We start from the raw sequence: 12312 nt of genomic DNA, 5'->3' as shown, positions 1-12312 counted from the left end.
AGAGACAAATTAAAGTCAGCCCTGATAAACTACATAGAGTAGATTGCATAAAACATTTCTTTTCTATATAATAACAGGCATTTATTATGCTTTGTAAAACTTAGCACATTCGACAATGAAAGGTGTTCATCCCAAAAGTAGAATTCAATGTCCCCTATATTCATTGCGTCACACCCGTACACTATTATGTAGGTCATTCTCCCCCACTCATGACCTGAGTTTAATTAGTCTAGAACATTCTAAAGGTCATTCTCCTCCATGACCTTGAATTCAATAAGTCATGTTTAGAACTTTCTGGAAATTCAATTAGTCGTGTTTACTACAAGTGAAGATATTTTTAGAATGGTAATTGTTCTCATACTTTCAAGATTGAATAATTGAGTATAAATAGGGATGGCACAGTTTTTCAGTCAGACATTTGGTATCGTGTCACTGACGTGTTACTTCAAGACTTTGGAATCACTCCAGCAGTGTTAATTTCAAGACTTTTCAAGACCTTAACAGCTACGCTGGATTTATACTGTGGACTTTGCATGTTGCATGGACCAACCTCAAGCCTGCAAGCCAAAGGACTGCTCACTCATAGGTCTGTCTGACTCAACTCTGGAGCTTTGTGCCGTCCCAGCTGAGATAAGTAGCCTGTAAACTTTCACAGTTTGTACTTTATCCCTTGACTTAGTGATTAGTTTTTTTGTAATAAATCGCTGACTTCACCGTTTTTTCTAATGTAACAGAAATGTTGGCACGTCCGGAATGAACATTTTGTGCTGATTGACAACATTTTGCCAGCCTTTACAAAACTACTATATTGTGAACTCAGCAAATTTTCACTATGGAAGAATTCAAGCCAGACGAATTTATGGACCTTGATCAGGACACACTTTATTCCCTCAGAAGACGACCTAATTACAACGGTCAATTTCCTTAAAGTAGAAGTTAAAAGATCTATGTGCAAGAAGGAAATTCAGCATTGTCAAATATTTAATTATTTTAGGCACATTTGAGGAATCCACCATATATATGATTATGTGCCTAATCCGCCATATAACTCAAGAAATTAGAATTGGAAATGCAGATAAATTTAGGGCTTAAGCAACTGGAATTCAAAATAAGAGAGAAAGAATTACAAAGCAACTAAAAAAGAAAGGCAGGAAAGATTATAAATCAAAAAAGACAAAGAGAGAAAGAGAGAAAGGAAAGGAAAGGGAGCGACAAGACAAAATAGAAGAGTGACTACAGTTAGAAATTACACGTTCAGAGCTTGAACATACAGAAAAGTATCAACCTCAGACAAGCTTGACGTCACTAAATATTTCAGGTTAGTCCCATCCCTTTCAAGAAAAGGAAGTTGACAAGAGTCTGGATTGGCCGAGGAAGTTCTGGTCTATGCTTTTGCACAGCGCTTTGGGGGGTAAAGCTAGACAAATGTTCATTCAGTTGTCAGTAGAGCAAGCTTCAGATTATGATACTGTTGAAAATTAAGGAGGAATTACTCTTCAAGGACTATGAGTTGCTGCCTGAAGCTTACCGTCAGAAATTTAGGGACTGTGAGAAAGTTAAAGATCAAACTTATGTTGAATTTGCTTGGACAAAGGAATACCTGTTTGACTGTTGGTGTTCTTCTGAGAACGTTTGTCAAGATCATGCAAAGTTACGGCAGGTTATTCTGATTGAGGAATTTAAAAGGTGCAATTGAAGTGACATCAACACATTTATCAATGAAAAGAAGGCAGATACATTAGAGGCTGCTGCACATTTGGCCGATGATTATTCATTGACTTACAAAACTTCATTTGTCAGCAAATTATCCCGGTCTTTTTCATACCAAAACAGTGCGGGGAAATCTAACTTATCCTTGCATCTAAGAATTTCTCAAAGGAGAGTAAAAAAAATCAAACAACAACAGTTCACATAGTTCAAGTAACACTCCTACGTCATCAGATCCCAAGTCTCAATCCACTTCTGGCAAACTTGGTATTATTTCTTGTCATTATTGTAAGTAAGATGGCCATTTAATGTCAGATTGTCTCAAACTGTTCGGAGTAGGCAAAGCGGATCTACGCCCACATACTTTATTTCTTCATCATCTCAATTAGAATTTAATAATGTGTGCAATACACTTTCTGAGGTTAAACCCCTCTTATCCCCAATTAATGATGTCAAGGTCACTTCTTCTGAAGAGAGCATCATGGGTATCTTCAAACCATTTATTCACAATGGTTTAGTATCACTTTCTAGGATTTGTTTTCCGCTACACCTGTCAAAATTTTAAGAGATACCGCAGTTTCCCAGTTTCTTTTGTTGGCAGATACCCTGCCGCTATCTGAAAAGTTATTTTCAGGTTCTAAAGTTCTTATGAAGGAAGTAGATTGCAGTGACTACATTCCTGTTTCTCTCCATAATATCTATTTGTGTTCGGACTTTGTTTCTGGACCTGTGACTTTAAGTATTAGGCCATTTTTGCCTTTTGAAGAAATTCACCTTCTTCTTGGAAACAACCTTGCTGGGGACAAGGTCATTACATCCACCTGTGACCAATAAACCTAGTTTAAATCGGGATCAAGAGCCAATTGAACAGGAAATTCCTGAATGTACCATGCATATGCTGTTACTGGAGCAATGTCAAAGAAAACTTCTGAGAATCAAAATATTCTCAAAAATGACATCATAGACATTGACTTAAATGACACCTTTCTCAGTCAGGTGTGTGATCCGGATCAGTTCGTTTTCCCAAGTGAATTTGAAACCTGCAGTAAAACTTCTGTTGACGAAGATCAGAATTTTCTGGATCACATCTTATTGCAGAACAGCACAAAAACCAAGATATTTTGTATTTGTTTAACAGGTTGTTGACAAAGTTGAAGCAACAAGCATGAGTGGCTGTCCTTTCGTGGGCTCGGACAGCCCCTTTGTTAGTTATTAATTACCGGCTGCATTTCAGTTTGTGTAGCGAGGCAATCCACTGGTGTGAATGTGAAAACGATCAATTCTTCAGAACTCGAACTACCACTTACTGCAGCTACATTCGTTATTACCGATCTTATCATTTTTATTGTTTCGTTAAAGTGTAACAATTGCCATCTTCGTGCGATGATGCAAGCTCCATATGATACTAATATCGAGAAATTGATTTTATGGGTGGTACGTTGCTTCTGATCAGTCTGGTAAACTTTATGATTTTCCGTAAGAAAATATTATGCAGACGTCGATCATAGGTGCTTAATACCAATTTAATTATTTTATTAACATGCATCCTTTATAATATTCATCCTTGCTGTCATAGGCGAATTAATCATAATTCCGGTCGAAAATTTTATTCTGTGATTTTGCAGCTCTGTATACGTAAACCTGAATTAGCTGCAGTTTTACGTCTTCTTTGCTGAAATTTAATCAATTAGAAAGGATCTTGCTTGACAGTAAGACATGTTACATAAGAGTATTCTTAACTGAACGTCAACACCTTATGAGAATTTACAGTAACCGCTGTACATTCACCCTCCAAGTCTCTTTTTGATGAACAACAAGGTTGTATGCATTGCACAACTGTTCAGTGCTTACCTGTTTCAAGGGAGATGATCACTGTTGATTTCGAGTAACAACAATTGTTGACTTAGGTGACGATAAAGATTGCGTACACAGCGATGCGTTTTTGATGGTACTTGATATTTGTACTATTTATTCCTGCGATGATATATGGTGTTGCAAAATATTGGCAGTCAGGGCGCAAATAATAAACCCGATGAACGATTTGTATCAAATTTGAAACAATATGTTTGTTTAACAGCACACATCACCGATGTAAATAGCTGACGTGTTTACGGAGGTATGTCGTATTTTCATTCTCGCAAGAGTAAAGGACTGGAGAAAAACATGTAAGTGTCAACGTAGGAAAAAATAAGGGTATGATAAACGAATGGTAACGGAGAGGACGTGGAGACATTGATGTTTTTTTTAAATTAAAACACTCTAGTTTAATATGTGTAGAGCAATTATCTATCCAGCCGCCCAACCTCGTAAAAAGTCAAGATATCAAATGACAAGGAACACGTAATGTAATATACATATCATATTTTTGTCTTCTTGCACACATGTATAAACATTCCAGATTGCTATCAATAAGTTATCCATTTAATTACGAAGGCTTTAACTACGGAAATCTACAAATTTAAAGCCATCAATCCACAGACACACGAATGAGATAGAAAACGCATGTATTACATGCCAAGTGGTTCAACCACTTCTGCGGAGTTCATTTTGTCTCCGAACGATCTCGGCCTGTTCCTTTTTGGTGAGTGTAACTTTGTAGTTACAGTGTATACTTGAACCGAGTTGTCAGTCATACACAACAAGTGTACTGAGAGTTGAAAATAACGCCATGTTCCTCAGTTGTTGCCAAGTACAATGAGGGTTATGCTGGGTTATGCTGTAGTGAAAGGTAATTAAAGAACAAATATTTCCTTTTTCGACATCGTTGACAAAGTAGGCCTAGAAAATATTTATAGACACTATTTCAATATTGAGAAGGAATTCGCGCATTATAATTTGTTTATAAGTTGTTCTTTCATACATGCGTGTATGAAAGAACGATAGAAAGGTGAGAACGTATGCAGAAGAAATGTATTTCTCATCATCCCATTTCAAAATTATTATCCTATTCAATGATCGATGGGAATTTTGATTATTAATCAGATACTATATCATTATAGTACCAATTTCCCTAGCTATACTGACCCAGGGCCCCTACAAATGAGACAAAGTTAGGGACTGGCAAAACAAGTTACCTAACATATGATTCAAAGTGGCCGACATGCCTGTGTTAACTTTCTGGAAAAAGATAAAAATTTCGGTTTTCGATTAATTAAGACGATATTTTTTACGGTAAATTTATTTTTCTTTCTTCAAGAGACTTACAATGTGCCCCCTTCAGTGGTTTATTAGAAAAGAATCGAAAAAATTGGAGTCTGAATATCTGTCCCCTTGGTGCATTCTACCATAAACCAACTGATGGGGTCAGTGCGTGTCGGTGACAACACCTTATCAATGCTTTACTTTTCAGGAGTTCGGGGATTTGAAAACGAGTAAAGAATGCATAGGCTTAAGATGTCTTGAAGATTCCACCAAAAGTTTCTTTGTTTGCGATTTATACAGCATCAATAGGTTATTGCTCAGTTGTGAAATTGTCCTCATGTAGATTGTAAATAAATATATAAAATAACTCTGTCTCCACAATAAATAAAGCTAAATGTAACATACGTATAATCACAGGCCCAGAAAATGTGACTTTTGACAACTGTTTTTCAGTTTTTTTTGCATTTCTCAGCAACAGTCTATATGTACACTTTGCACGTGACAGCGTATTGGAATACCAAATACTCAGGTTATTGACATTGACAGTGTATCTGTGTCCTGCATTCTTACTGTTGATAATCAAATTCAGGTCCATATTTAAATTTACTTTCCAACCACAACAATCACCTGACTCATTCATACGTTGCACTGACAAATAAAATATTGGGTATTTAGCATGATATACGAAGCAGTTTAAACATAGAACAAAGCACTGAAAAGATTTGCAACAGTTGGAGTTACTGTACAGGTAGCTTTTATACAAAGAACAAAATATTGAAATATCGAACCTCAACATTTCCGTGCAGCACGGTGGGGTCATCAATAATTGTCGTCATCTTTTAAGGCAGTCATAAAATATTCTTTGAGTGGGCAGTTGGTTCCACTATTTTGACTGAGGTACAAGAAGAAATTGCCGACCCATCCAAGCTGTAATAACTGAATGCTCACATAGTGCTGTACAGTGATCCAAGGTCACTAGAAATCATATTCGATCAAAAAGTATAATGCCTTACAAATCTGTATACGCTGGCCTCATGCATTTTACAATAGGGGTGAGATAAATGTCAGAGGGAGGCACAAAAAAATTATTTGAAGTTAGCTTGACATAGAGTCGATTGAATAAATGTTTCTTTTCTATATTACAACACACATTTATTATGCTTTTCTAAAACAAAGCACATCTGACATCGAAGGGTGGTCTTCGAAAAAAGCAGAATTTCAATATTCGCACATCTCTATAATTTATATAAAAAGTGTTCCATATATTCATTGTGTCGCATCCGGCAATACGGTAATTATCTTCAGTTTGTGTAGGGAGGTAGTCCACTGCTGTGAATGTGACAACGATCAAAACGTCGGAACTCGAGCTTCCACTCACTGATCATGCTAGATCCATTTGATAATGATACCAAGAAAATGATACTAGGGTAGAACGTTGTTTCTGATCACAAAAGGCCTGTCAGTCTAGTAAAGCTTTTGATTTTTTCCCCTGATAAATAAAGTATTTTGCGGACGTGGATTTATAGATGCTTAATATTCATTTATATTTTGCTCACAGGTATCCTTCAGAATATTGTCCCCTGCTATAATAAAAGAATGAATCGCCATTCCGGCCGAAAATTTTGCTCGATGATTTTGCTGCTCCGTATACGTATACCTCAATGAGCGAATTTTAACGCCCTGCTTTGTTGATATTCAATTAAAGGTAAGGGTCTTACTGTCACCTGTTCCAATTTTGCCACAGTTACCATGGAAAGAGAAAATCTAACCAATCACAGATTTTAAGCGGATGGCCGCTTTTTAAAAACAGCGCCCTCACATGCCTCACACGCCCTCACAAAACTGTTCATTACTTACCTGTTGCACGGGAGATGGTCAGTGTTAATTTCGAGTAACAGCAATTGTTGACTTCACTGACGATAACGATTACACACATTTATAAAGATTGAAGACTTCTAAAAATTACAGTGATGCATTTTTGATGGTACTTGATATTTTGGCTATTTATTCCTGAGATGATCTACGGTATAGCTAAATATTGGAAGTCAATAGCGCATGTTATTAAATCGATGATAGATTGGTGAGAAATTGGAAGCTATATTTGTTCGACGGCATACAACACCGATATAATCTTAGCTGACGTGTTTACGGAGGCATATCATATTTTCATTCTCGCAAGAGAAAATGGTTGGATAAAAACGTGCAAGCTTAGTGTCAATATGGAAAAATTAAGGGTATAATTTACGAGTTATAACAGAGTGGACTTGAAGCTAACGAAAGAATCCAGTCCCGTTTTGAGATACCGTTATATTTTTGAAATCATGACACGTTGATATCTTTAGAACGAGAATCTATCCGGCAATCCACGCTCGTAGAAAGTACAGGTATGAAATACCAACGAAACACGTATTGTCAAATAAATATCACATTTTTGTCTTTATGCACAAATGTATCAACAAGATTGGTTATCAACAAGTGATCCATTAAATTACGAACTATTGAAATTTACATCGCCATCGATCCACACACACGAGAAGACGATAGAAAACACATATCACTGTATTAGATCGCTTGGGCATGGTTTTATTTTACCTTTTCGTTTTCAATTTAAACTCCTGTGTCAATCCACACGAGCTAGTATCGCATAATGAATCTGTCTCGTAATTCATTTCTGAAGAACGTCCAATTGGATTCAAATACACTGTAATCGGGCTAACATATGGATGTTGAGAATGCCTAGCACTACATATGTTTTTGACGTATGAAAGTAAGGAAACCTAATGTATATAGGTGGTAAAAGAATCCCGTCTTGCCACAAACGGTTCATTTTATGGTAAAGATATTCAAAAGACATCAATGAACTTATATTGTCAAATGCTTAACAAAGACATGTATGACGACAGGCTGCCAGGTCGCCATTTTCTTAATGTTGTTTCATGATAGCGGCTGTTTAAAAATAGTTCTGCTGGTTTTTTCCAACCTCCTGGAACATAACTATGATTATGACGTTATTATGGTCAAAAAGTCGGTCCATTTAGAGACATGTTGTACAATCAAGTCGAAGGCCTTTAAGCACACAGCTGTGCCTGAATATAGTCATTCAAAACAAATAAACTACGATTTTGCATACCTTTTGTTCTCCAGGGCTACACATTGACCGTACTTAAAACGATATTTTTTCAAATAAATATGCCAATTTTCCTATAATTGTTATCGATCGAGTCCACGAGCCCTATTTCCTTTTAAGGTAGAATGCGCCTCGGGGATAGATAATCGGACTCTCAAATTCATACAATCCTTTTTTTCTGATCTATCAGTTGTTGGGGTCATTTAAAAGCTCTTGGAGAAAGAAAAAAATTACCGTCTTAGTTTTTAGAAAATCCAAAATTTTTATTTTTCCCATAGAGTTAATAAAGTGATGGCAGACATTTTGAAATACTAGTATCGGTAAATGTTAAATAATTTATTACTCTAGAACGAAACTTAACTCGGTGACCCCTGATTTTTTGGTAAGTGAATGGTTGAAAGTGGCATGTAAGTCTTTCATTTTCGAGGCACATACTACCTTAACAGTGTAATCTGTCCGACGCGTGCATAAATGCAGTTTTACATTAAGCGACCAAAATTTTCACGCTCTCATTGCGCGTTAGGCCAGGGGACGACCAATGAGCCATACGATGCTGGAGTTCACACACTCCCAGCGTACATGGGACGTGCGACGATAGATCCAGGCAATTACTTCTTTTGTTTACGTATTTCTAAATTACAATGCTTATGTAAGAAAACTATAATGTTGTGTTTGATTCACATATACATTCAAACAGTGATCAATGAAAACAGAAAATCCATTTAGAGAAAACTTGAGATAATTTTGCAAAGTAAACATTCCTTTGAGTAGACAATTGGCGGTACCAACTTACCTATGTCGGGGAAACATGTCGATGGCATTATGGACGGCACTAAACCACATTTGTAAGATATGAAACAAAAAGACGTATTCCTTTCTAGCTGTCTACCAATATACAACAACTTCAGTCCCATTTCAATGTTAAGTTTTAATTTCAAATTATCTTTTCGCATATAGGAGTAAGGCTCAGACATCAAGGGGTCAAAGTCCCCTTCCTGGACGATTCTACCGGGCTTAAATCGTCAACTATCAAAATTGTTGTGTACGTGATCGAAGATAATATGACCAAAGGGGTCTTTTCGCTTATGGCTTATATAGTGTTTGCTACTGCAGAAGTAAGACTAAAATGAGAGAAAAATCCTGAGGAAAAGCTAGTCTGAAGATTGCTAGATACATGAAACTTAAGCAACAGATACGATTATGTTGTTATAACAGATATAATTATGTTGTTACTTATTAAGGCTAGGCTGTACTGACAGAGGCTACAGTTAGCTATCTGAGGGTGCACTCTATCCTGCGTAGAATTTTGGCAGGTCGAAGGAAGTAAAGAGATGAAGGTATAAATAAACACACTATCATTGCCACACAACGTTCTCTCCTTTATGAAATCATCCCTCAAAAAAATTGACGCTTTATAACAAAATAAATTAGTCAAGCAGCTGTGTTTTTTTATAATTCTGTCTTGTGATAGGGCTTGTAACGCATATGATGACTATCGAGTGATACACGGCAAGTCCGCTCTAAAAGCCAATGAGTACGTCTCTGGTAACGAAGTTATTGATGAGTTTTTGCAGATTGTAAATTGGATGCGAATTGGTCCAAAAATTGTGCACTCTAGCTGCTTGCGAGCGGATTGGGTTGCTAGTCTACGGAGTATACCATAGCTGTGGTGGCGTAGTTGAATGTCGTTACAGACAAAATCAGCTCGTAAAAGACAGAAGCCCACCAGCTCAGCAATTTACCCATAGCTAACATCGCAAACAAACTCAATCAAGTTAAGGTTGTGTTACAGTAATACAAAGTCTCTAAAGACAATCAAAACACCGAAAACGAACGATATTTTACTTTCCCCCTTGTATACACAAATAAGATTCACTTCTTTCAGAAGCCAACAAAACTACTGTTATTATCTTCACTGGTGCCCATTTTACATTAGAATTTAGGTGTGAAAGAAAGAAGAAATATGTTTCAACAAGAGTGACCATATGCTGCATATTCGAAGCCGGTCGTTCAACCTCTTCTGCGGATATAATTTTGTCTACAAACGATCTCGGCCTGCTCCTTTTTGATGAATGTAACGTCGTAGTTACAGTGTACGATTTAACAGAGTTGTCAGTCATACACAACAAGTGTGCTTAGAGTTGATAGATAACGCCACGTTCCTCAATTGCTGTCCAGTACAATGAGGGCATTGTGCGTGGTTATGCTGTAGTGTACAGTTATTAAAGAACAAATATTTTCTTCTGCGACATTGTTAACAAAGTAGGGCTGGAAAATATTTATGGACACTACTTCAATATTGATAAGAAATTCGCCCATTACAATTCGTATAATATAAGTTCATGTGTGTGTGAAAGAATGACAGAAAAAGTGACAACATGTGCAAATTAAATCAATCAGCAAGTATCTTGTTTGACAGGAAGACATGTTACATTAAAGTATTCTTAATGTAATACATTCTAAGAAGTTTCAGTAACCGCTGCACATTCACCCTCCAAGTCTCTTATTGACGAACAACAAGGTAGTATGGATTGCAAAACTGTTCAGTGCTTACCTGTTTCACAGGAGATAGTCAGTATTGATTTCGGGTAACAACGAATGTTGACTTCACTGAAGATAAAGATTACACACATTTATAAAACATTCGGACTTCTAAAATTATAACAGATGTGCGTTTTTGATGGTACTTGATATTTTTGCTATTTACTCCTGACATGGTCTGCAGTATAGCAAACTGATGGAAGTCGATAGCGCATGTGATTCATCCGATAATAAATTGGTAAGAAACGGGAAATAATGTTTGTTCAACGGCATACAACACCGACACTATCTTCCTTGACGTGTTTACGGAGGTATGCCGTATTTTCATTGTCTCTAGAGTAAAGGGCTGAATGAATGATGGTTTTAAAATACATGTTAGTGTCCACATAGGAAAAAATAAGGGTATAATTAACGAGTTATAACGGAGAGGATGTGGAGCCGACGAAAGAATCGAGGCCCGGTTTGAGATATCGTTATATTTATAAATCATGACACTTTGATATCTTTAGAACAAGAATCTATCCAGCAATCCGCCCTCGTAAAAATTACAGGTACGAAATACCAACGAAATACTTAGTGTCAAATAAATATCATATTTTTGTCTTCTTACACAAATGTATTAACAAGATTGTTATCAATAAGTCATCCATTACATGACGAACTATTGAAATTTACAACGCCATCGATCCACATACTCAAGAAGACGATAGAAAACAGACACCTCTTTATTAGATGGGTTGCATATTTTTTATTTAGTCTTTCTGTTTTCAATTTAAACTACTTTGTTTATCCACATGAGGTAGCACTGAACGTGTCTCATGATTGATTTCTGAAGAATGTCCAATTGGATTCAAATATAATCCGAGTACATGTGCATGCTGAGGATGCCTAACACTAGATATATTTTGATCTCAGTACATAATTTTTATCGTACTCATGAAAGAAGGGAAACCGTTCTGATGTATATAAGTGGTAAAAGAATCCCATCTTGCTACAAAGCTTTCATTTTATGGTAAAAGCTATTAGGAGACGTCGATGAACCAATCTTGTCAAATGCTTCACGAAGATAATATACGACGACAGACTGCCAGGTCGCCATTTTCTTAATCTTGTTTCGTGATAGCAGCTAGTTAAAAATAGTTCTGCTGGTTTTTTCCAACCTCCTGGAACACAACTATGAATATTAGGTACGTATGCATTAAGAGACCGGCTGAATATCAGGTCTAAGGTCCTCAAACACACAGCCGTCCCGGAATATGGTCAATGAAAATAAAAGAACTATGAATTTCCGTTCTCCAGAGCCACAAACCGAACGTACTTCAAACAATCTTTTTTTTTCATTACTGTTAAATGTGGAACTGCAATAGCTTAAGTTTATTAAACATGCAGTGAACTTTTGAATGACACAAAGATCTATTTCAATACTTTGTTGAATATTAAAACCCATATCAAGTTAGCAAATACCAAAGAAACACGTAACGACAAATAAATATAATATTTGTGTTTTCATATACAAATGTATTAACAAGATTGTTATCAATACGTCATCCATTTAATTACAAATGCTATTAACTATTGAAATTTACAACGCCATCGATCCACATACACTAGAAGACGATAGAAAACAGACATCATCGTATTAGATGGCTTGGGCATGTTTTACTTTATCTTTTTGTTTTAATTTAAACTCCTGTGTTTATCCACACGAGCTAGTATCGCATAATGAATCTGTCTCATAATTGATTTCTGAAGAACGTCCAATTGGATTCAAATATACTGTAATCGGGCTAACATAT

Source organism: Ptychodera flava, chromosome 13, assembly GCF_041260155.1.
Source record: "Ptychodera flava strain L36383 chromosome 13, AS_Pfla_20210202, whole genome shotgun sequence".
Classification (NCBI taxonomy): Eukaryota; Metazoa; Hemichordata; class Enteropneusta; family Ptychoderidae; genus Ptychodera; species Ptychodera flava.
Note: the sequence above shows the minus strand (reverse complement) of the source record.